Source organism: Bubalus bubalis, chromosome 10 (assembly GCF_019923935.1).
Source record: "Bubalus bubalis isolate 160015118507 breed Murrah chromosome 10, NDDB_SH_1, whole genome shotgun sequence".
Classification (NCBI taxonomy): Eukaryota; Metazoa; Chordata; class Mammalia; order Artiodactyla; family Bovidae; genus Bubalus; species Bubalus bubalis.
In genome coordinates this window covers 47771567-47796406 of record NC_059166.1, presented here as the reverse complement: position 1 = coordinate 47796406, position 24840 = coordinate 47771567, and the positions used below count along the sequence as shown (strand labels likewise).

Here is a 24840-nt window from a genome sequence, read left to right as displayed (position 1 = left end):
TTAAAATGTAGGTTGCTGGGTGCTGTATGTATTAAGTCATTGAAATAATGGGAAGATTTGCACCAAAATTTGCAGCCATTATGAGATAATGATTAGAAGTTTTACCATTTTTCAAGTTTGATAGCTTGAAATGACAAACTTGAAAAACTTCCCTTTCCTATTCTCTATCTGAAATTAACCTCTCTTCCAATCCGAAGGAAAAATAGTAAGGATATATCTTTTTCTTTGTTGTGTGATTTGACAGTTCTTATTCATCACAAATCCCCACAGAGTATCATTTTCATTTATCATTTGTCGTTAACTGAAAGGAGGAATGGCTTAACAAGGTTCTCATGTTCTTTTTCTTTTAATCTGCAATTTCAGAGTTTGCTGGTCTACCAGAGGTCTTACTCCTAAACCAAATGCAAGAGACTGAAAGCCCATTTATAGCACTGGGCAGGGATTCAAGAGCAAGCTTGGGATTCAAGGAGCTCTGGGCCTGAATCATAACTTTGCTTCTTCTTATTCAGCCTTCTGTAAGGTTCACTTCCTTAATTGGTAACTCAGGGATTTTATAAGAATTATCTTATTAGGTATATGTGAGATAGTGTCCAATTTATGGTGCTAAATTCTAGAATGAACCACATTATGACCAGTTCTTTGGCTTGTGTGTTCAAAGAGGAACTAGAGGAGTAAACTTTCATAAACATGTATATTTGTTTTCAGACTATTAACCTTAATATTTTTTTCCATTATGGAATTATTTAATCTCCTCAGAATAAACTTTCTAATCAATAATCACAACATACCTCCATGCTTTGGGAGCTGTAGTCAATGTCACAGCACCTTGACCTTTAGGTGGGATTGCATTTGATGGCCCATTAGTTACTGCATCACTCTGGGCACTTTCCCTCTCCTTAGACCTACTGCATACCAGTCTTCTGACAGGCCTCATCAAGGACAGCTCCTGAGACTCCAGCCAAGGACGTTAACCTTTGACAGTTAAGAAGAGTTGAAAGACAAAAATGCATCCCAGCTATGTGAGCAAGTGTCCTTCACCTACAAGTTGTTCTGGTTGATGAAGAGTTTAGTCTGACGAGCCTGTTACTCCCCAGATCCCTGCGATCTGTTGCCTTGGGGTATTCCATTTCACTGCTTACTAGAGTTGGTTGTATTCAAAGTAATTAACTTTAATGTGTTGATCCTAGATATTATTGAACAAATGTTGACTCTGTTACCCTTGCCCATCTAGCTACAGGCTATTTTGGTTATACAAGTATACACTCCTCATTTGTTGATGCTGATAAGGTGCTGAGGCCACCACAGGGACCTAGTATCTCAATTCACAGATTAAATGAGCTAATATATGTTAAGAACTTATGCCTGTGCTTGGCACTTTATTTATATCGTATTAGTATTTGCTCTTAAGAGCCAAAGAAAAGCAATAATCATTCATTGGTGTAACCACATGGGAAGAGGTACGGAATGTATTTCGGTTTGAAAAATGAGTAACAATTTGCCTCAAATCTCAAGCATACAGAACATGAGATCATTTTGTTTTTTTTCTTTAAGTCCCTGTTGCAGGCCATGAATAAAACTCAAAAGTCCTGCTTGTGCAGGGATTTGGTCCAGTCGTGTCTCAGCCACTATCTCCTCTCTTTTAGGTAACTTCAGTAAAGTAAGAAGGTAATCCCAGAATTGTGTGTGATAAATTGTTTCTGTCCCCTTGCAAGTAACTATAAGAGAAAGATTTAGGATTCAGTATAGGAATGTTTGAGAGGATCCACCCCCTTTATACATGTGGGTTAAGGAGTTTGTGTGTTTTGGGTGTTTTATGTGCTTGAAATGTTTAAAATATTTTAACCCATGAGAATAATTTTAAATGTTTAGGTCAGTATTTGATTTAGGCTTGTGTTTTTAAGTTGAAATCATACCATTTATTTATATTGTTAGAACAGTGAATAGTCTTTAGGATTCAACACATTTAAAAGTTAAATTTGTTAAAAGTTAAGTACTCAAAAAGATTTTAAGTCAGACTCATGGAAAAAGACCCTGATGCTGGGAAAGATTGAGGGCAGGTGGAAAGAGGGCAACTGAGATTGATGTGATTGGATGGCATCACCGACTCAATGGACCTGAGTTTAAACAAACTCTAGGAGATGGTGAAAGACAGGGAAGCCTGGCATGCTGCAGTCCATGGGGTCCCAAAAACTGAACAACAAACATATTGTCTATGTTTACTGTTTTCCTGGGAGGAAAAAAAAGTGTTTATATTTTCTTAGTATATTTAAACTTCCCAACATATTGTTACCAAGTTGGAGATCGCTCTGCTGCACGATAGGCCAATGAATGTAAGATGAGAAGCTGAGGTAAGGAATATGACTTATGAGTGTGGTGGCCTCAAAATGTGGTGTGGTTAGCTTTTATGGGCTGGGGAGGGGACTGGAATGCCAAAGTAGGAGTTCAAGAAACACGTGGAATAACAGGCAAATTTGGCCTTGGAATACGGAATGAAGCAGGGCAAAGGCTAATACAGTTTTGCCACAAAAACGTACTGGTCATAGAAAACACCCTCTTCCAACAACACAAGAGAACACCCTACACATGGACATCACCAGACGGTCAACACTGAAATCAGATTGATTATATTCTTTGCAGCCAAAGATGGAGAAGCTCTATATAGTCAGCAAAAACAAGAATGGGAGATGACTGTGGCTCAGATCATGAACTCCTTATTGCCAAATTCAGATTTAAATTGAAGAAAGTATGGAAAACCACTAGACCATTCAGGGGTATGACCTAAATCCAATCCCTTATGATTATACAGTGGAAGTGAGAAATAGATTTAAGGGCCTAGATCTGATCGATAGAGTGCCTGATGAACTATGGATGGAGGTTCATGACGTTGTACAGGAGACAGGAATCAAGACCATCCCCATGGAAAAGAAATGCAAAAAAGCAAAATGGCTGTCTGAGGAGCCCTTACAAAGAGCTGTGCAAAGAAGAGAAGTGAAAAGCAAAGGAGAAAAGGAAAGATATACCCATCTGAATGCAGAGTTCCAAAGAATAGCAAGGAGAGATAAGAAAGCTTTCCTCAGTAATCAATGCAAAGAAATAGAGGAAAACAACAGAATGGGAAAGACTAGAGATCTCTTCAAGAAAATTAGAGATATCAAGGGAACACTTCATGCAAAGATGGGCTTGATAAAGGACAGAAATGGTATGGACCTAAGAGAAGCAGAAGATATTAAGAAGTGGTGGCAAGAATACACAGAAGAACTGTACAGGAAAGATTTTCATGACCAAGATAATCACAATGGTGTGATCACTCATGTAGAGCCAGACATCCTGGAATGTGAAGTCTAGTGGGCCTTAGAAAGCATCACTATGAACAAAGCTAGTGAAGGTGGTGGAATTCCAGTTGAGCTATTACAAATCCTGAAAAATGATGCTGTGAAAGTGCTGCACTCAATATGCCAGCAAATTTGGAAAACTCAGCAGTGGCCACAGGACTGGAAAAGGTCAGTTTTCATTCCAAACCAAAAGAAAGGCAATGCTAAAGAATGCTCAAACTACCGCACAATTGCACTCATCTCACACGCTAGTAAAGTAATGCTCAAAATTCTCCAAGCCAGGCTTCAGCAGTACATGAATCGTGAAATTCCAGATGTTCAAGCTGGTTTTAGAAAAGGTAGAGGAACCAGAGATCAAGTTGCCAACATCTGCAGGATCATCGAAAAAGCAAGAGAGTTCCAGAAAATCATCTATTTCTGCTTTATTGACTATGCCAAAGCCTTTGACTGTATGGATCACAATAAACTGTGGAAAATTCTGAATGAGATGGGAATACCAGACCACCTGACCTGCCTCTTGAGAAACCTGTATGCAGGTCAGGAAGCAACAGTTAGAACTGGACATGGAACAACAGACTGGTTCCGAATAGGAAAAGGAGTACTTCAAGGCTGTGTATTGTCACTCTGCTTAATTAACTTATACTCAGAGTACATCATGAGAAATGCTGGGCTGGAAGAAGCACAAGCTGGAATCAAGATTGCTGGGAGAAATATCAATAACCTCAGATATGCAAATAACACCACCCTTTTCAAAAGTGAAGAGGAACTAAAAAGCCTCTTGATGAAAGTGAAAGAGGAGAGTCCAAAAGTTGGCTTAAAGCTACCATATTGTAAAGTAATTAGCCTCTAATTAAAATAAATAAATTTAATTTAAAAAAAAAAGCTCAACATTCAGAAAACGAAGATCATGGCATCTGGTCCCATCACTTCATGGGAAATAGATGGGGAAACAGTGGAAACAGTGTCAGATTTTATTTGGGGGCGGGGCTCCAAAATCATTGCAGATGGTGATTGCAGCCATGAAATTAAAAGGCACTTACTCCTTGGAAGGAAAGTTATAACCAACTTAGACAGCATATTCAAAAGCAGAGACATTGCCTACAAAGGTCCATCTAGTCAAGGCTATGGTTTTTCCAGTGGTCATGTATGGATGTGAGAGTTGGGCTGTAAAGAAAGCTGAGTGCCAAAGAATTGATGCTTTTGAACTGTGGTGTTGGAGAAGACTCTTGAGCGTCTCTTGGACTGCAAGGAGATCCAACCAGTTCATTCTAAAGGAGATCAGTCCTGGGTGTTCTTTGGAAGGACTGATGCTAAAGCTGAAACTCCAATACTTTGGCCACCTCATGGGAATAGTTGACTCATTGGAAAAGACTCTGATGCTGGGAGGGATTGGGGGCAGGAGGAGAAGGGGATGACAGAGGATGAGATGGCTGGATGGCACCACCGCCTTGATGGACATGAGTTTGAGTGAACTCCAGGAGTTGGGGATGGACAGGGAGGCCTGGCGTGCTGCAATTCATGGGGTCACAAAGAGTTGGACACGACTGAGCGACTGAACTGAATTTCATGGACTAATAAGTGGGAGGATTATTCCAACTATTTTGGGGAAGCGAAATTTCCAGGAATTGGGCCACTGCCCAATTTCTGGTCTTTTAACAGTGCCTTGAAAATATGGTGCCTCTGGGTGTGTCATTTAGCTTGCGATTGAGGATTAAGGGAAGTTTTTTGGTGGCTCTGAGAGTACAGAATCTGCCCACAATATGGGAGACCCAGGTTCAATCCCTAGGTCAGGAAGATCCCCTGGAGTCTGGAATAGCAACCCACTCCAGTATTCTTGCCTGGAGGATCCCATGGACAAAGAAGCCTGCCAGGCTACGTAACTGAGTGACTAACATTTTGAGGATCAAGGTCTAGTTGAAGTTGAGTTGTCTGCCATCTTGAACCCATATGATTCTAATCTGTTTATGTTGTGTCCTCAGGCTATGTCACTCTTTCAAAAGTTGTATCTGACCCCCTTCCCTCCTGTTTCAATTGTTGTTATTCAGTCACTCAGTCCTGTCCAACTCTTTGCATGCCCATGGACTGCAGCACGCCAGGCTTCCCTGTCCTTCACTATCTCCTGGAGTTTGCTCAAACTCATGTACTGAATCAGTGACGCCATCCAACCATCTCATCCTCTGTCACCCCCTTCTCCTCCTCCCTTCAATCTTTCCCAGCATCAGGGTCTTTTCCAATGAGTTTGCTCTTTGCATCAGGTGGCCAAATTATTGGAGCTTCAGTTTCAGCATCAGTCCTTCCAATGAATATTCAGGGTTGATTTCCTTTAGATCCTGGTTTTCTGCCCTTGCTGTCCAAAAACACTCAAGGGTCTTCTCCAGAACCACAATTCAAAAGAATCAATTCTTTGGCCCTCAGCCTTCTTTATGGTCCAGCTCTCACAACCACATATGACTACTAAAAAACCACAGCTTTGATTGGCTCAGATAAAGAATCTGCCTATAATGTGGGAGACTTGGGATTGATCCCTGGGTTGGAATGATTCTCTGGATGAGGGCATGGCAATCCACTCCAGTATCCTTGCCTGGAGAATCCCATGGACAGAGGAGCCTGGTGGGCTACAGTCCATGGGGTCGCAAAAGTTGGACACAACTTAGGGACTAAACTACTACCACCAGCAGTGTGCAGTGATTGGGTATTTTACCGATAGCAATACTGAGGCAGAAAGGGGTGATAGGGGTATCAGAAGCTTTCTACAGAAAATGTCATAGTACTGCTCGAGGGGAATATTGAATGTCAACTCAGACTCCAGAAGAAAATTTATTTCCAGGATAAAGGATTTAACCCAGCCAAACCCTGCCTCTACCCAATAGGGTAGAACATTGTAAGCTTGGGAGGAGGAATCTGAGAGACTGCCAAGACTGGAGTCCAAGATCAGGGAGACCCAATATCACCAAGTTGTTCAAATAAGTGGAGCTGTGCATCCCACAAATGTTGCCCACAGCTGTAAAGCATGGCATAGGGAAAGCAAGCCTTCATCAGAAAGCCACAGATGTAGATATCATATTCACACTTTCAGAGTTGTAGTTCCTCCTTCCCCTTCCAGAATTTCTGATTGACAGGGATGTCTCCATGTTAAAATTAAAATTCAGGAATAGTTTGGAGATAGAATCTACAGGATACAAGTTTCCCTGGTGGCTCAGAGGTAAAGAATCTGACTGCAATTCAGGAGACTCAGGAGACATGAGTTCTATCCCTGGGTTGGGAAGATACCCTGGAGGAGAAAATGGCAACCCACTCCAGTATTCTTGGCTGGAGAATTCCATGGACAGAGAAGCCTGGTGGGCTACAATCCATGGGGTTGTAAAGAGTTGAATGTGACGGAGTCCACGTGTACACCTGGTACAAGGAAAATCTATTAGAATTGGCAGCAAGAGACTAAGATTTATAACTATATTAACATGGCAGATACCATTAATATCATACTTCTTCAAAACACCAAGAAATTCAGGGTAATATATAACAAACAGCTTTTTATATGTATAGCTTAGCTTTTGAGAAATCAAGGAAGTTCCCTCAGGGGCCAAAAATAAAGAGGAAGTTGAAAGCCAGGGAACTAAGCTGATGCATTCAATGCCTTAGAGGCATTTGACTTTAAATGTCTTCCTTGACATTAAGCATGTTAATTCAATTAGGCCTGTAAAAGTTTGGGAAATGAAACAACCACCAAAAAGTTGAAACAAGCCAGAGTGGAGAAATAATATATATGAAAAAAGTAGAAATCCAAGGGACTATTTTGAGAGGGGCAGTTGAAGTAATTTTCTCCTTGGACATAAGGATCTTTTTGGCAGTTGATGAACATCATGCACAATGCAATTTTTAGATGGAATGAAAGAAAATTTTCAAGGTTCTGTTTAAGCTTAAGTTGTACTCTACAGTTGCTCGATGTTCATGGTATCTAAAAATCAGTCCACGAATTAGAAGACTTCAGTAAAAATTTCCCCTCGCCTCCTCTTCCCGCTCTTGCTTTGCTTAGTTGAAGGGACCCCTACGCCTCTTCCTATGCCTGCCCCTCCCTCTCCTCCTTATCCTCATCTTTAATTAACAGCAATAGCTGTTTAATAAATATTACTGAAAAGCTTATCTATCCTAAAACTTGTGCTTCTTTTAATTCCTCCTGTATCCCATCTCTAACCTTTCTCCAAGGAAAGAAGGACCCCATTCCCCCTTTTGTCTATGACCAAACTTTCACAGACGTTTAAGCCATTGTCTAGTCTATTCTTCTCTCTCTTTCACTTGCTCTCATTCACACACATGCGCACAAAATTTAACTTTGCTAAGTGTCTCTAATTATTCCTCAAAGGAAAATGTTTTACTCAGCATTCAGTTCAGTCTCTCAGTTGTGTCTGACTCTTTGCAACCCCATGAATTGCAGCACGGCAGGCTTCCCTGTCCATCACCAACTCCTGGAGTTCACTCAAACTCATGTCCATCGAGTCGGTGATGCCATCCAGCCATCTCAGCCTCTGTCGTCCCCTTCTCCTCCTGCCCCCAATCCCTCCCAGCATCAGAGTCTTTTCCAATGAGTCAACTCTTCGCATAAGGTGGCCAAAGTACTGGAGTTTCAGCTTTAGCATCAGTCCTTCCAAAGAAATCCCAGGGCTGATCTCTTTCAGAATGGACTGGTTGGATCTCCTTGCAGTCCAAGGGACTCTCAAGAGTCTTCTCCAACACCACAGTTCAAAAGCATCAATTCTTTGGTGCTCAACTTTCTTCACAGTCCAACTCTTACATCCAAACATGACTACTGGAAAAACCATAGCCTTGACTAGACAGACTTTTGTTGGCAAAGTAATGTCTCTGCTTTTGAATATGCTATCAAGGTTGGTCATAACTTTCCTTCCAAGGAGTAAGTGTCTTTTAATTTCATGGCTGAAATCACCATCTACAGTGATTTTGGAGCCCCCCAAAATAAAGTCTGACACTGTTTCCACTGTTTCCCCATCTATTTCCCATGAAGTGATGGGACCAGATGCCATGATCTTCATTTTCTGAATGTTGAGCTTTAAGCCAACTTTTTCACTCTCCTCTTTCACTTTCATCAAGAGGCTTTTCATAGCCTTTTTGTCATCTATTTTTTCACTTTGCAATCAATACATCAATGTTTCTGAAAGCATGGTCTATGCATATTTTCTATACTATTACACTTTCAAACTCTAAATCCCATCTCTGATAACATTATTCTCTCAACCCCAGCTAAAACTTTTCTAACCATGGGCAGTGGCAACATCCTTGATGTTAAATTCATTGCAGTTTTGACTGTTGAAATTAAATATCTTTTCTGCAGCTTCAAACACTGCTTATTCACTTCTTCTATCTTGATCACTTCCTCCTTCTTGAAATTATTTTCACTCTTATCTGTGTAATACCACCATTTCTACCCCTGCCCTCCTACTACAAGAGTTTCTCAAAATTTATGAGATGCTGTTTTCGGCTGACAGTCTCTAGAATTTTGTTTTGTTCTTCTCCCCTTATCCCTAGATGATCTCACTCTTCATGACTTCACTATCACACGCACAACCACTGACAAGGGCAATGCGTGATTTTAGCTCAAATTGATATGTTTTATATCCCACTAGATATTTCCATTTGGGTGTCCCATCAATACCAGATGAGTTATGTTAAAGATGAACTTAGCATCTTCTTCATAAAATACAGTTGGCTTTCTATATTTATAGTCTGGATCCTTGGATTCAAAGTGTTATAGATCCTGTACTATGTTTACAAGTACATGGTTGGTTGAACGTGAAGACACAAAATTTATAGATACAGAGGGCTGACTGTAGGACTTGATTATCCACAGATTTTGATCTGAAGGTCCTGGAACCAACTTCCTGTGGCTAATGTGTGATGACTGTATTCTCTCATTCCTTCCATCAGAAAGAGACCTCACTTTTTATTTAGCTGTCCAGTCAGAGATCCAGTTATTATTCTCTACTCTTCCTTCACTCATCTTTTGAAAAGCCACTGACTATGACCCTAAATCTGAAACATCTCAAATACTCTTTATCATCCCAGTCTCATTAGAGTATTGCTGAAGAGGTATTGTGTGATCATAAGCTATTAGATATATGAGATTGCACATCCACAGTTGTTTCTATAAAAATTGGGACATAAATCCTGAAGGATAGTATATTCAGAATTATGGGAAATCGGGAGATACAGGAGATGCAGATTCAATCCCTGGATCAGGAAGATCCTCGGAGGAGGAAAAAGCAATCTCTGGTATTCTTACCTGGAAAATTCCATGAAAAGAGGAGCCTGGCAGGCTACAGTCTAAAGGTTTACAAAGAGTCAGACATGACTGAGTTACTAAGTGTGTATGTATGCAGTATATATTTGTTAAACCTTAGTCTATGGATTGGAGAAGAAAATGGCAGCCCACTCCAGTATTCTTGCCTGGAGAATCCTAGGGATGGGGGAGCCTGGTGGGCTGCCATCTCTGGGGTCGCACAGAGTTGGACACGACTGAGGCGACTTAGCAGCAGCAGCAGTGTATGGATTTTTTAAAAATTTTACTCAAGAAATTCCATATTCAATGTTGGGATTTTCTGAGTATAAATTTAAAAAAAAAAAAATGAATTGTGAAGTTATTAGATTGTAACATTACATTACTGAAATAGAAGTCCTCAGTGGAATTTCAAACTGAAAAATGTGAATAGCATGATGTAAAAATTAATAAAATTGTGCAAAAAATGAGAGTAGAAGGAATAACAATCAATAAATTTAAATTTTCCTATTTTTATTCATGTATATTGTACCTGTTTTTATTTAGGGAAAGAAAAAGATATGAGAAGAAGCAAATACATTTTTATTTTACTTTTGGCTATACTGGGCCTTTGTTGCTGTATGCAGGCTTTCTCTAGTTGTGGTGAGCAAGGCTACTCTCTAGTCACTGTGCTCTGACTTCTCATCGGGGTGGCTTCTCATGTTGGAGCACAGGCCTTTAGGGTGGGCAGCCTTTAGTAGTGTGGCTGCTGCTGCTGCTGCTAAGTCACTTCAGTCATGTGCAAATCTGCGCAACCCCATAGACGGCAGCCCAGTAGGCTCCCCCGTCCCTAGGATTCTCCAGGCAAGAACACTGGAGTGGGTTGCCATTTCCATCTCCAATGCATGAAAGTGAAAATTGAAAGGGAAATTGCTTAGTCGTGTCCGACTCTTAGCGACCCTATGGACTGCAGCCCACCAGACTGCTCCATCCATGGGATTTTCCAGGCAAGAGTACTGGAGTGGGGTGGCACATGGGCTCAATTATTGTAGTTCCCATGCCCTAGAGCGCAGGTTCAGTAGTTGTGGCTCATGGGCTTAGTTGCTCCTTGGCCTGTGGGATCATCCCAGACCAGGGATCACACTGGTATCATCTGCACTACAAGGCAGATTCTTCTACACCACCAGAGAAGCCCCAAATAAATGTTAATTTCATTATTTTATTCTTTTTAAAAATACAGTCATGATTTTTTTTACTTGAGATACTTTGTATTTGATAGTAATGAAAACTATTTAGTGATAACATCCAAATAATTCTGTTGTTAAACAGAAATTTTACTTTGTAGAGTTTTTTTTTATCTGAATTTAACTAAAAAAACAAGATGTATAGAAAAGAGCAAAGATAGCAAGTAGTTTTTTTCAATCTCTTTATTATATTAGTGTATAATAGCCCCATTTATAATATAAAAGTGTTAAAATCACCATATTTTAAACATTTTCAAATGTATTTTTAAATTTAATAAAATACAACCAAACTTAAAGCTCAGTAAAAATTAACTGAGTCCCACTTTTTTATATTTCCTTTGAAACTTTTTAAATAACAGAATAAATAGTAAGTATAAACAAAGATATTAACATTATAAAAATATCAGCCAGGTATAAAAAACAGATGTTTGTAAAACTATAAAGGATGTTTATGGGAAAAGTATTTAGAAAATATTCACTGGTCAGTCAATTCAGGTGCTCAGTCCTATCCAACTCTTTGTGACCCCATGGACTGCAGCATGCCAGGCCTCCCTGTCCATCACCAGCTCCCAGAGCTTATTCAAACTCATTCATGTCCACCGAGTCAGTGATGCCACCCAACCATCTCTTCCTCTGTCGTCCCCTTCTCCTATCGCCTTCGATCTCTCCCAACATCAGAGTCTTTTCAAATGAGTCAGTTCTTCACATCAGGTGGCAAAGTATTGGAGTTTCAGCTTCAGCATCAGTCCTTCCAATGTTTATTCAGGACTGATTTCGTTTAGGATGGACTGGCTGAATCTCCTTGCAGTCCAAGGGTCTCTCAAGAGTTTTCTCCAACACCACAATTCAAAAGCAACAATTCTTCAGTGCTCAGCTTTCTTTATTGCCCAACTCTCACATCCACACATGACTACTGGAAAAACCATAGCTTTGACTAGATAGACTTTTGTTGGTAAAGTAATGTCTCTCCTTTTTAATATCCTGTCTAGGTTGGTCATAACTTTTCTTCCAATGAGCAAGCGTCTTTTAATTTCATGGCTCCGGTCAATATCTGCAGTGATTTTGGAGCCCCCAAAAATAAAGTCTGTCACTGTTCCATTGTTTCCCCATCTATTTGCCATGAAGTGATGGGACCGGATGCCGTGATCTTAGTTTTTTGAATGTTGAGTTTCAAGCCAGCTTTTTCACTCTCCTCTTTCACTTTCATCAAGAGGCTCTTTAGTTCTTTTTTGCTTTCTGCCATAAGTGTGGTGTCATACTTACACAATGGAACCTAAATAAAAATCAAGGAATTAGTAGAGCTTCCAGGTTGGTGAGCATATGCATGCGTGTGCTGGGAGGGTGGCACACTTGAACACCAAAGGGAAAGAAACTCCTCTTCTCAGGACCTTTTCAGACATCACTTTATGTACCTCTTCATTGGGCTCTTCATCTGTATCCTTATAGCATCCTTTATAATAAATTCGTAAGCATAATTAAAATGTTTCCCTGAGTTCTGTGAGCTCTGTCAGATCACTGAATATTCAGGAGGGCTTGTGGGAAGCCTGACTTCATAGCCAAGTCAGAAGTAGATAACTTGGGGAATGTAGTCTTGTGAGACTGGGTCCTTCAACAGGTAGAGTTTGACACTAACTCAGGGTGGATCAGATAATTCAAGTTAGGAGCAATTCTTTGATATAGTAGATTTGAAGTTATAATGTATTTGGCATAAACCTTTCATGGCAAACTTGTATTCTGCTATTATAGACATGATTACTATATTTACATGGATCTTCTGAGTTTCTTATATTTCAATTCAACAGAAGCCTCAATCAGACTGTGTGAGAAAACTAAGGATGCCCATTACCTGTGGAGGTAGCTTTTTTTGGATCATTTTACTTTTTTTCATTTTATTTTTTATTGAAGTATAGTTGCTGTACAATATTACGTAAGTTACAGGTGTATAATACCGTGATTTACAATTTTTTAAAGGCTATACTCCTTTTATAGTTATTATAAAATACTGGCTATATTCCTCATGTTGTACAATATATCCTTGTAGTCTATTTTATACCTGATAGTTTGTAATATTATATTTCAATTGAAGCCTGGATTTGGTGGCAAACTATGTGCTAGTTGGACATCATGTTACACACACGGGCTCTGTATTGGTGGTTATAAAAAACTTTAAGGGAACATTATAAAGAGCCCAGTGTTTCTAAATTGATTCCAAGATAACAAAATTATATTTTTGTAATGACTCTCATTAGCCCTTGTTTCTCCAGATAATTTGTTTCTTCTTTTGTTTGTTTGATTTTTGTTGTTGTTCTGCTTGACACAGTGCTTAGCTTAGGCACAGTGAAGATGGAAGGACTGAATTTGATGGCACGTCTCACCATTAAAGGATGGAGAGCAGATTTCTCAAATGACTCAGCTAAGGCACATAGAGAGAGCTTTCTTTTGTACCTTGATGCAATGGATGGAATTATGCCAATAAGCATGTCAAATGCCTAGCAGTAAATGTAAACCCTCTGCCTCTTACAGAAACCCATTAAAATGTGAAGAATTTTATTGCCCTTAGAAATAGTCTTTGATGGCCCTAAAGTCTCCTAGAATTGCATATAAAGTTTCGCAAGAACCACCTTTAAAAATTCTAAAAGCTGCCCCTCCAACTTCCAGCTAAAGAAACCAGAATGCCAACTAAACACTATCAAATTGTATCGCTTTACAAAAAAAAAAAAAAAAGTGATTAGTGAAAGAAGACATGAGAATGAGAAAGAAATGAATGCACTAGTTAGCTGAAACATGCTTCAGTTACAAATAGCAGGTATCCTATCCCCTTCCCTTATGAAGACAAGGTTAAGATCTTCAGTATCAGAAGCCAAATTGGAAACTATATAAAGCCCTATATTAAATTTGAGGAATAAATTATTTCAAATAAACTCATTGCATGCCTATTGCACTACAATAATGAAGCAGAGATATTTTTACACAACTGACCTCAAGAAGCTTACAATTTAGCACAGGAAAAGTAATATGCACACATATATGCCCATATGGAGAAGGAAATGGCAACCCACTCTAGTACTCTTGCCTAGAAAATCCCATAGACGGAGGAGCCTGGTGCAGGCTGCTGTCCATGGGGTCGCAAAGAGTCGGACACGACTGAGCGACTTCATTTTATTTGCCCATAACACAAATATGAATGAAATAAGTGTTACATTAGAAGGGCAAGCAAAGTCCTTTGGCAACAAGGAGGGGGGAACAAAAGTAATTCTTGAATAAAGCACGGAAAGTTTACTAAGGTTTCACAGGATATGGGGATTCTAAGATGAAGGACTGTCATTAGTAAAGCAGAAATCATGAAAGTACATCTAGCATATTATGTTTGCTCTTGACCACTGTAAACATGGAAAGGCTTAGTTTTCTCAAATTCTCGCTGATTAGTAATGTGAACTGCCTGTGCTTTTGCTTTCTCATCTATAAAATGGGCTTAAAATAGTACTTGCTTCATAAATTTTTGAAATTAAAGAGAATACATGTGAAGTATATGACATGTGAAGTCAATGTCTGACATAAAATGAGAGCTCACTAATTTTTAACTGTTATTAAAACTAAGTTTTGTATGTATGTATTGTTTGATTGAGAGCCTCACAGCTTTATAGAATTAGCTACTATAGCAACTTAGTTTTCCTGCAATCTTTAGGGTCATTCCTCTCATGAACTTTAGATACCTGTCCTTGAATGAGTAGATAGAAAGCTCAGAATAGATAAACTTTACAATAAGGGAACTCAAGTGATCCAGTCAAAAAACAGTGATATGCAGAGAAAAAAGCAATCAACATTGACTAAATCATTTGAAAAAATAATATATCCTCTACTGTGCTCTTAAAAAAAATAAACAAATGGGTCCAATTGCATACATTACCATACCTGTTTAATTCCTTTTATCTTGTATCATCTCTAGTATTTCTTTCATTGTATCCGCAGTGAGTGTCTTAATCAGTGGAAAACAGAGTACTGAAACATACTGTTCTATTTACAAACGCCAGACTCTGTTTTTTTTGTTTTTTTTTTTTTAAATGCTTATTTGGTGATGTTGTTAACCAGTAGTATCTAAACATATAGTGTAAAAGTGTTTGTCATTCAGTTGAGTGTGACTCTTTGTAACCCCATGGACTGTAGCCTTCCAGGTTCCTTTGTCCATGGAATTCCCCAGGTAAGAATATTAGAGTGGAAGAATATTGGATCTCCTTTGCCAGGAGATCTTCCAGATGCAGGGATCAAACCCAGATCTCCTGCATTTCAGGCAGATTCTTTACTATCTGAGCCATCTGAGCATATATCCTTCCATTTATGCGACAAGACTAAGTTACATCTCTATTGCATATCACACATTATGTTAGGAGCCAGAAGTAAAGGAAAAGCAAGTTAATTTCCTTTCTGGTAAGAAGTTTAAGGCCTAGTGGGTGAGATGAAAATGTTAAAATATTTGCAATACATCTTGATCAATATAATAAAAAATCTATCACTAGTCTTAATGATGGCACAAAGGATAAATATCTAAAGTATATCAGAAGATTTCCCCAAACCAGTGACATGGTAACTGACTCTCAAAGGTGAAACGTTCATTCTCTTGATAGCCTAGGAAGTAAAGGGCACTTCAGACAAGGGGTAAATTATGTACAAGGGGAGGCAGATAGTGCTCAGGGATCTTTCACTGCTTAAGCAAGGCATGAAAGTGAAAGTTGCTCAGTTGTGTCCGACTCTGCGACCCCATGGACTATGCAGTCTATGGAATTCGCCAGGCCAGCAAACTGGGGTGGGTAGCCTTTCCCTTCTCCAGGGGATCTTCCCAACCTAGGGTTCAAATGCAGGGTCTCTTGCATTGCAGGCAGATTCTTTACAACCTGAGCCACAAGGGAAGCCCAAGAATACTGGAATGGGTAGCCTATCCCTTCTCCAGGGGATCTTCCTGTCCCAGGTATCATACTGGGGTTTCCTGCATTGCAGGCAAATTCTTTACCAAGTGAGCTATCAGGAAAGCCCAATTAAGGTGTGAGTGTAGGTTATATTTGAGAAGTGGTGGGTGGTTAAAGAAGTAGTTTAAAGCAGAACGTTGACGGTTAAATATCTCATATCTAGGGAATTAGAAAGACATCGAAGACTTTTAGACAGCAGAGGAGCAATTATCAAATACTCCTCTCTCCACATTCTGGTACACATTCTGTCCTCTGCCAGGTTCCATGTCTCTGATCTCCTTATCCATCCCACACAGATTCTACCCATGGAAAAGAACTGAGCCTCACAGAAATGTCTTCTTTCTCTGGCATCACTTAAAAAGTTGACTCTAATGCTTTAAAACATTGTGTTTCAAATATTGTTTAGTCTACTTTTTACAAATAGTATGTTTTTCCAGTTCAGTTTTTTTATGGTACAAACCAATTCTGGGGCTTCCCAGGTGGTGCTAGTGGTAAGGAACACTGCCTGCCAATGCAGGAGACATAAGAGATGCAGGTTCAATCCCTGGATCAGGATGATCCCCTGGAGAAGTGCATGGCAACCCACTCCAGTATTCTTGCCTGAAGAATCCCTATGGACAGAGGAGCCTGGTGGGCTACAGTCCATAGCATTGCAGAGTAGGACACTACTGAAGCGACTTAGCATGCACGCATAAGCCAATTCCACATAATTACTTTAGGCTACAGTGACTCTTCTCCAATGTAAATATATTAACAAAACATTCTCTCTGAAGACGGTACACAAAATGTCTACTAACGTCTTTTTTAATGGCCTTATCTGAGAAGGGAGAATTTGAAGAGTCCACTTAGATGATTCTCCTTCATTTTATACACACACACACACATACATATATATACACCACACAAGGGTTGACTCAACCCTTCATTTAATGTATAATTGGGATATATACAGAACTAAACTTAAAAATAATCATTTACAACTGGCATAAAAAAGGATTAAAAGAATGCTTTTTTTTTTAAAAAAAAACGAAAGTGATTTGTTAAAAATGCCTACAATTTAGGACAAGACTAATTGATCAGCAGTTTCATAAACTAAGTATAAGAACAACACAAGATTCCAGTTTACAAAGCAGCAGAATGTGTGGTTGTGTAACATAACTGTCTTGTCTTTTAAAATGCAAGTTTCTTGTATTAAAATGGAAAAGGGGTTAATAGCAAAATATATACTCTGTGTTATGCTCTTTATTGACTTTACATATCATATTTCATTAATTATTTTATAGCATTGGAATTAGGATTCTAAAATTCCCAAATTACATTCTAGAAAAGTTGATTTATATATCTTTATTACTGATGGAATAGTGTGAAATGTCACAGGCTCTAAAACCACTTTCTCTTTTATATTTCACTTCACAACTTCAGGCTAATATTAAAATATTTAGTAGAGTCTGATCATTTCCTGCTGGTTGGATTGTATTAAAAATATATGGCTTTATGGGCATGGAAATTAAATATGTGAACAATCAGGCTTTGTAAAAATGTACCACATGTTAACCTAAGTAAAAGTCATAAAATATAAACAAAATGTGAAAATTTAGAACATTCTCCTAATATATGTGCTTTTTATGAGCTAACTGCTCTGTTGTGGGTCATATTGCAAGACCAAAAAAAAGGATATAATTTAAAAGATCTTTTCATGTAGTTTTGAAAATGATAAAGCTAAACTAAATCTTTAGTTGGGTTTTTAAGTCATAAATCACTTTTAAGGTTAGTGGCTACCTGATGTAATATTCTGACACCCTGACAATAAAGAAGGGATTATAACAGTGCTGGGGGCATTGTTTTAAAGTGTTTTCCTACAGTTAAGTAGTAAATCAGTGACAGACAAGATTCCTATTTTACCATGGTTACATTAAATCTACATTACAATATAAAATGTAATTTTTCCCAATCTCAGTTGAAGAAAAATTATTCTAGAAATCTGCATTTAAAACTTCTAGATGAAGTCTTGTTTGCATACAGCCATGTAATTTCCAAGGGAATATAGCATCTATTTCAGTAATTGCTTGCTGAAGGCCCAAGAAGGGTTATTCCAGAAAAAGAAGTCATAGGTTGATTTTTTCCCTCCTTTAATGGATGTGTTTGTTCACTTGCCAGACTTTTTGGCGATGAATAAATTTAATACATCAATCAAAATAATGAAATTATTATACTAATTTTGAAAGGAAATGTGATGTAATACTTTTAATAGTATGCTTGCCTTAACTGTGTGTATTATAGAATAATTCAATACAGCATGAAAGAATATGGGGACTTTATTTAGTACATCCAAAATAACCTAAGCGATTTATCTGCAGATTCACTATAATGTCTCTGTTAAAGAGTTTTAGGTAGAAAAACTGTGACCAATTTCAAAGGAAACTAAATTATTTTCAATATTTGCAATTGTCACTCATGTAACAGCAGTGCCATACAGGCTTTCTTGGAAAGTTTTATTTGTAAAAGAAAAAGTTCCCTTAAATTAAAAAAAAAAAAAATTTGAAAAGGAAACTCAGGCATGTACCTACTCTCACCTGGAAGAATTATAGAAAGATAGGGAAAGTGAAGATACCTTTATAACACATAATCTACAATGTCAGCATATGTCCATATGAACCTGTCTTTGGAGACATAGAGTTTAGGTGATTTCATTTTCTTTTTATTTTCAGTTCATTTACAAAGTTACTTTTAGTATAAGGATCAGATTATTCTTTAAACATCATTTCAATACTCAATTGCAATCAATATATAATAAAAATATGGATTAAAGTTGATAAAATTTGAACTAAGATTTTGCAAACACAGAGCAGTCCTCGGATATGATTAAGCATTATGCTGCATGAGATATTCTAGCACGAGCCTTCATTAGTTGCTGACTCTTTTTTTTTTTTTAATCTCAGGGTTTAAATCAAGTCAAAAATCATTTAGGATCACAGAGCCTACGGTTTTTGTTGGTAAGGTCTACTAGACATAGGTGCAATGAAAGGGACATTTAAAATTAAATTTGTTTTAATTTTAAAATTTAATCTACTGCTGAAATCAGAATTGAAATGGTGTCTTAGACTCATTTGTCAAGCAGGAGAATGTAAATGCTCTGAGAAGACACAGTTTCACCCTGTAAGTGGTGGCTGTAGAGATTGCAACCTGTCTGCATGCTGCAAGAGTAGCATTATTCCATTGTGGGATATCCTTAGCCTTTTTTTTTGCTTTGAATGCTATTTATTGATTTATGTATTAGAATTTTTGTTGTGTCCCTAACTCATGTGGTCCATCTTGGTAAAATGAATAACAAATTGGTGTTTGGAGGGCAATGTACCATGCAAAATGCAAATGGGATTCCTGAATGGAAGACATCCAGCATAGATCAAGACCTCGCCCATATGTGGGGTTTTTGTCTAAGCAATCTTTTTATAAGCTTTTTAATGCTTGAACAGCTACCGAAGCAAACAGAGACATATTATTTATTAATTGTGCACCGTTAATAGCGAGGTCTCACCAACTGCCAATCCATATGGACATAAAGCCCTCAGTCCTAAATCTGCTAAGATTAATTTCTTTCAACAGCCTCCAACAGCGTGAGGTTGAAGTGAGAACCAGGTTTTGCTCCTGCCTTTTTATGCCTTGTATGGCAGATTAGTTCACTAGGACTTCTTCACAAGCAAGAAAAGCTGCCGTCCTTCTTGGTCCTGTCCAGTCTAGAGATTTACTAAGATGAAGATGAAAGGACTTTAGCTCTGTTGTGTTTTTCCCAGATCCTCTCCAAAGCCTGCATAATCCTATTGTGCCCCCTGCCACCTAAAAAGGGGTAATAAAAAGAGATAAGAAACATGCTTCAACAAATTCAAACAGCTACAAAATCTAATTATATTAAGTGGAACTCTTACTTGCAACAGCTCAAACTTAAAAAAGTAATTAGGCTTAGTTGCAATTTCAAGATGTTTGTACTTGTGATTCCTGGTTGCCTCAGTCATTTTGATTCTTTGTGAAAATGTAAAATCTACCTAATCTAATCCTAACTCACCCCACCCCCCACCCCACCCATATACACATTATATGCCTGCCACATTTCATTACGTTCATTTTTTGTTTTTAATTGAGACACCTTCTGGTCTTTCCTTAAATTTGCAAGCTAGCTCAATATTCCTGGGTGAATCAGTTCAGAGAAAGGACCCAAATTTTGCTGCTTCCAGATCTGCTTTCTGCTAGATGCCTCCTCCCACTCTTAGAAGGCAGAGATGGTCATTTTGAGGAGTCTGTCTGTCCCTGGTTATTCTCTTCTCTCTTCCTGCATCCCCTGAGTTTGGTGCAATGTTACTCTTTACTCTTATCCCTAGGGTTATCCTGCCTCAGTCTGTCTAAATGACTTGAGCCCTTTTGTGATGCATTTATTTCCTTGTAGAGATTCATAAATGATAGGAAATTAGACAAGTTTCTAGATAACAAATGAAAATATAAAGACTGGAGATTTTGAGTATGTGTGTGTGTGTATTTTAATGATTTTAGCCATGGTCAAACCAAAAGCATTTTTAGTCACCTTTTAGGGCAGTGTCTTTACTATGTTAAGCAGTTGTCCAGTAAACTATTAGAAAAACTAAACTACTGAACTTTGGAACTGTGCTATTTCAACTGGAACTCTGAATTCTGACTTCCACCCTTTGCTGGCAAAGAACTAAAATAAACTTCCTGAAGTAAGATTTCCTTGAGAGAAGCTGGAACTCATCAGTATCAACTGTAGATTTTAAATTTTTTAATCTAGAAGACTAGCTATTTTAATCTTTCCTGCCCAGTACACATACAGCCAATAAAAGGAACACATTTGAGTCAGTTCTAATGAGGTGGTTGAATCTAGAACCTATTATACCGACTAAGTCAAAAAGAGAAAAACAAATATGTATTAATTTATATATATGGAATCTAGAAAGATGGTACTGATGAACCTATTTGCAGGCAGCAATGAAGATGCAGACATAGAGAACAGACTTACGGACATGGACAGTGGGGAGGAAGGAGAGGGTGAGATAAAGGGAGAGAGTATCATGGAAGTATATACACTATCATATGTAAAATAGATAGCCAGTGGAAATTTGCTGTATGACTCAGGGAACTCAAATGGAGGCTGTGTAACAACCTAGATGGGTAGGAATGGATGGGAGGTGGGAGGGAGTTTCAAGAGGGAGGTGTCATATGTACACTGATGGCTAATTCATCTTGATGTTTGGCAGAAATGAAATCAATATTGTAAAGCAATTATCCTTCAATTAAAAATATATTTTAAAAAAGAAGTAAGCTAGAAGCAGCCTATTTTAGGTAAGAAGGGAGTCAGTGTGTGGACAGCCCCCTCAGCAGACTCTGGGAGCACTCAGCCCAGTTTCTGCCTGGGGCTCCCTGGGCGGGAAAGGTCATTTTCCATAACAAATAGCTGGACTTTTCAAGCAAGGGATAAACTCTCGCCTTATGAAAATCACTAGTTTTCCTCCAAAGCAGTATTTTTAAAACAGTGTTTACTCCTGGCAGTGGTAGCACTCCCTTTGTATTACTTTTTGTTTTCAAACAAGTCGTTTTAGAAGGTCACCACTGCTTCCTGAATGTATTCATATTTAAAGTTGATTGACTTTCAGTGACTTGCCAAGCTTTGTATGTTCCACTCTGGAGCTGTATTTAGCTCACCACTAAAGAATCTGACTGCAAGTATGTACTTTTTACTTTTTTTTATCTTCTCTTTATTCATCTTTAATTCTTAAATCCTGGGGAATGAAATAACATTTTATTATCTTAAAGATGTCTTCTAAACCATTTGAGAAGGTTAGATCCTTGACTTTTTCATCTCAGGCAGCAGCTTGCTGTAGATCTAATGAAAATCTGTGCATGTGCACAAATTGACTAAAGGGAGTACATCAAATGTTAATTCATAGATGCAGAAGTAATATGCAAATAGAGATTCTAAACTTACTGTGCCATCATTTTTAATGAAATAAGTTATTCATCCTTTACTTTAAAGAAATAATAACATTTTGCCTTGGCTCAGCACACTGGAATATAGAGTCTCTTTCTCTTAATTCACTGATTGCCAATTCACTTCTCTTTGCTACCAGATGGATTTGAACTTTCTGAACTAAAAGAACTCTTTTTTTCATTTATCTTAATTTCAGTAAGTTTGACAATAAAGAAGCCTAGCTTTGTACAAATATGTGCCAATATCTTTTTACTCATATGTAAATATGTACCTTTATGATAACTCCCAAGGCAGATTGATAATTTGATACAATATTGATACAAATTCAATAAATATATTACTGACTCTCCAAGATAAGCTATAAACCTCCCTTGTAAATTGACTATTCATTAAAAAATTGTATGTAAATTAAAAATTACATTTATAACATTTACTTTAATATTTTATATTTAGCTAAATTTTTATTGTAGAATAACTTTATCATAATTGAGGATATCTATTATAGATGAAAAATATTTATTAACAGTAATTATACAAGTGATGAACCTACCCCAAAACTTTGAAATCAAAAGGACTCTCCATTTGGCAGCAGGATATTCATACCAAATTCTACCAAAGAGATATTTTTTCCAGTAAACTGTATTAACCATTCACTATTAAGCCAATTCTTTGTCTTCAAGAAACAAAGTGTAATGTTTAAAAAAAAAAAAAAAAGAACAAAAAACTGAAGAATAGTCATGAGGTGAATTAGTATAGAAGTTGAGTCTACTTACCCAGATTCTATCCATCTTGTCCATCATCTCCAAGTACATATTAACATTCTAGATTTGCTTCAGTCTAAAAAATCTAACCATCATAGAACAGAAGTGAGATATCAAAGGAAACTATGATGTGACTACATGAAAAAAATAGAAAAGAAGCAAAATGTATATAATTCCGTTCGTTGCTCAGTCGCGTCCAACTCGTTGTGACCCCATAAACCACAGCACACCAGGCCTCCCTGTCCATCACCAACTCCCGGAGTCCACCCAAACCCATGTCCATTGAATCAGTGATGCTATCCAACCATCTCATTCTCTGTCGTCCCCTTCTCATCCTGCCTTCAATCCCTCCCAGCATCAGGGTCTTTTCAAACGAGTCAGTTCACATCAGGTGGCCAAAGTATTGGAGTTTCAGCTTCAACATCAGTCCTACCAATGAACACGCAGGACTGATCTCCTTTAGCATGGACTGGTTGGGTCTCCTTGCAGTCCAAGGGACTCTCAAGAGTCTTCTCCAACACCACAGTTCAAAAGCATCAATTCTTCTGCACTAAGCTTTCTTTATAGTCCAACTCTCACATCCATACATGACTACTGGAAAAACCATAGCCTTGACTAGACAGACCTTTGTTGGCACAGTAATGTCTCTGCTTTTCAATATGCTGGAAAAACCATAGCCTTGACTAGACAGACCTTTGTTGGCAAAGTAATGTCTCTGCTTTTCAATATGCTGTGTAGGTTGGTCATAACTTTCCTTCGAAGGAGTAAATGTCTTTTAATTTCATGGCTGCAATCACCATCTGCAGTGATTTTAGAGCCCGAAAAAGTAAAGTCAGCCACTGCTTCCACTGTTTCCCCGTCTATTTGCCATGAAGTGATAGGACTGGATGCCATGATCTTAGTTTTCTGAATGTTGAGCTTTAAGCCAACTTTTTCACTCTCTTCTTCCACTTTCATCAAGAGGCTCTTTAGTTCTTCACTTTCTGCTGTAGGGTGGTGTCATCTGCATATCTGAGGTTATTGATATTTCTCCTGGCAATCTTGATTCCAGCTTGTGCTTCCTCCAGCCCGGCATTTATCATGATGTACTCTGCATATAAGTTCAGAGAGGAAGAAATCATGGGCACTTGAAGCTTCATCTGACAACACAAAATCAGGAGGAGTGAATGAAAGGAAGAAAATACCTTACTTTGCTATCTAATTATACAAGCTGTCCTTAGCCTCAGGGGGAAGGAGGACTTGCTTTGCTTGTTTTGATTGAAGTATAGTTGATTTGCAGTATACTGTTAGGTTCAAGTATACAGCAAACCAATTCAGTTTTACGTGTGTGTGTGTGTGTGTGTGTGTATATATATATATATATTTCAGATTATTTACCATTCTAGGGTATGTCAAAATATTGTATACAGCAGTCTGCTCTATCAAATAAATCCTTGTTTGCCTATTTTATATATAGTAGTATTATATCTGTTAACCTCATACTTGTAATTTATCCCTCCCTGGCTTTCCCTTTTGGTGACCATAAATAAGTTTGTTTCCTGTATCTGTGAGTCTATTGCTATTTTGTAAATAAATTCATTTTTATTATATTTTTAGATTATGCATATAAGTGATATCATATATTTGTCTATATTTTTTTCACTTAATAGAATAATCTTTAGGTCCATCTATGTTGCTGCAAATGTCATTATTTCAATCTTTTATAAGGCTGAGTAATATTCCATTGTGTGTGTATACACATCACATCTTTTTCCATTTATCTGCCTGACAGATGCTTAGATTGCTTTTATGTCTTGACTATTGTAAATAGTGCTGCTCTGAGCATTGAGGCATGTGTATCTTTTCAAATTAGTTTTCTATGGATATGTGCCAGGAGTGAGATTGCCAGATTGTATGGTAACTCTATTTTTAGTTTTTAAGTAATTTCCATACTGCTTTCCACAGTGGCTATGCCAATTTACATTCCCATCAATTTACAGGAAGTTTCTTTTTTCCATTTATTATTTGTAGACTTTTTGATGAGGGCCATTCTGACAGTTATGAGAAGTACCTTCTTGTAGTTTTAATTTGTATTTTTCTAATAATTAGCAACATTGAGCACTTTTTCATGTGTCTGTTGGCCATTGTAAAGACTTTTTTTTTCAAAGAATGAAGTTTTACTATAGATATTTTAGTTACAGTACACAACACTTAATAGATAGTAGGTGCATTTACCTGTCTTTGTTATGTATTCATCCATCTATTCATTCTTTAAAAATTGAGGCTGAAAAGCCCCATGTGTCAGA

At 37.9% G+C, this 24840-nt stretch overlaps 2 long non-coding RNA genes across 3 annotated transcripts in view; both read left to right on the top strand.

The window, feature by feature from the left end:
- The window catches only part of LOC123327699, a 31633-nt gene extending 29961 nt beyond the window's left edge, over positions 1 to 1672 (top strand). For both annotated transcript variants that reach the window (XR_006542372.2, XR_006542371.2), the window contains 2 exons: positions 364 to 515; positions 901 to 1672. This is a non-coding gene — a long non-coding RNA (uncharacterized LOC123327699). The remainder of the gene's footprint in view (positions 1 to 363; positions 516 to 900) is intronic.
- Positions 1673 to 12640: 10968 nt separating this feature from the next.
- On the top strand, positions 12641 to 13574 carry LOC123327700. The gene is made up of 2 exons (XR_006542373.2): positions 12641 to 12695; positions 13162 to 13574. It is a non-coding gene; the product is annotated as an uncharacterized LOC123327700 (long non-coding RNA).
- Positions 13575 to 24840: the final 11266 nt, after the last annotated feature.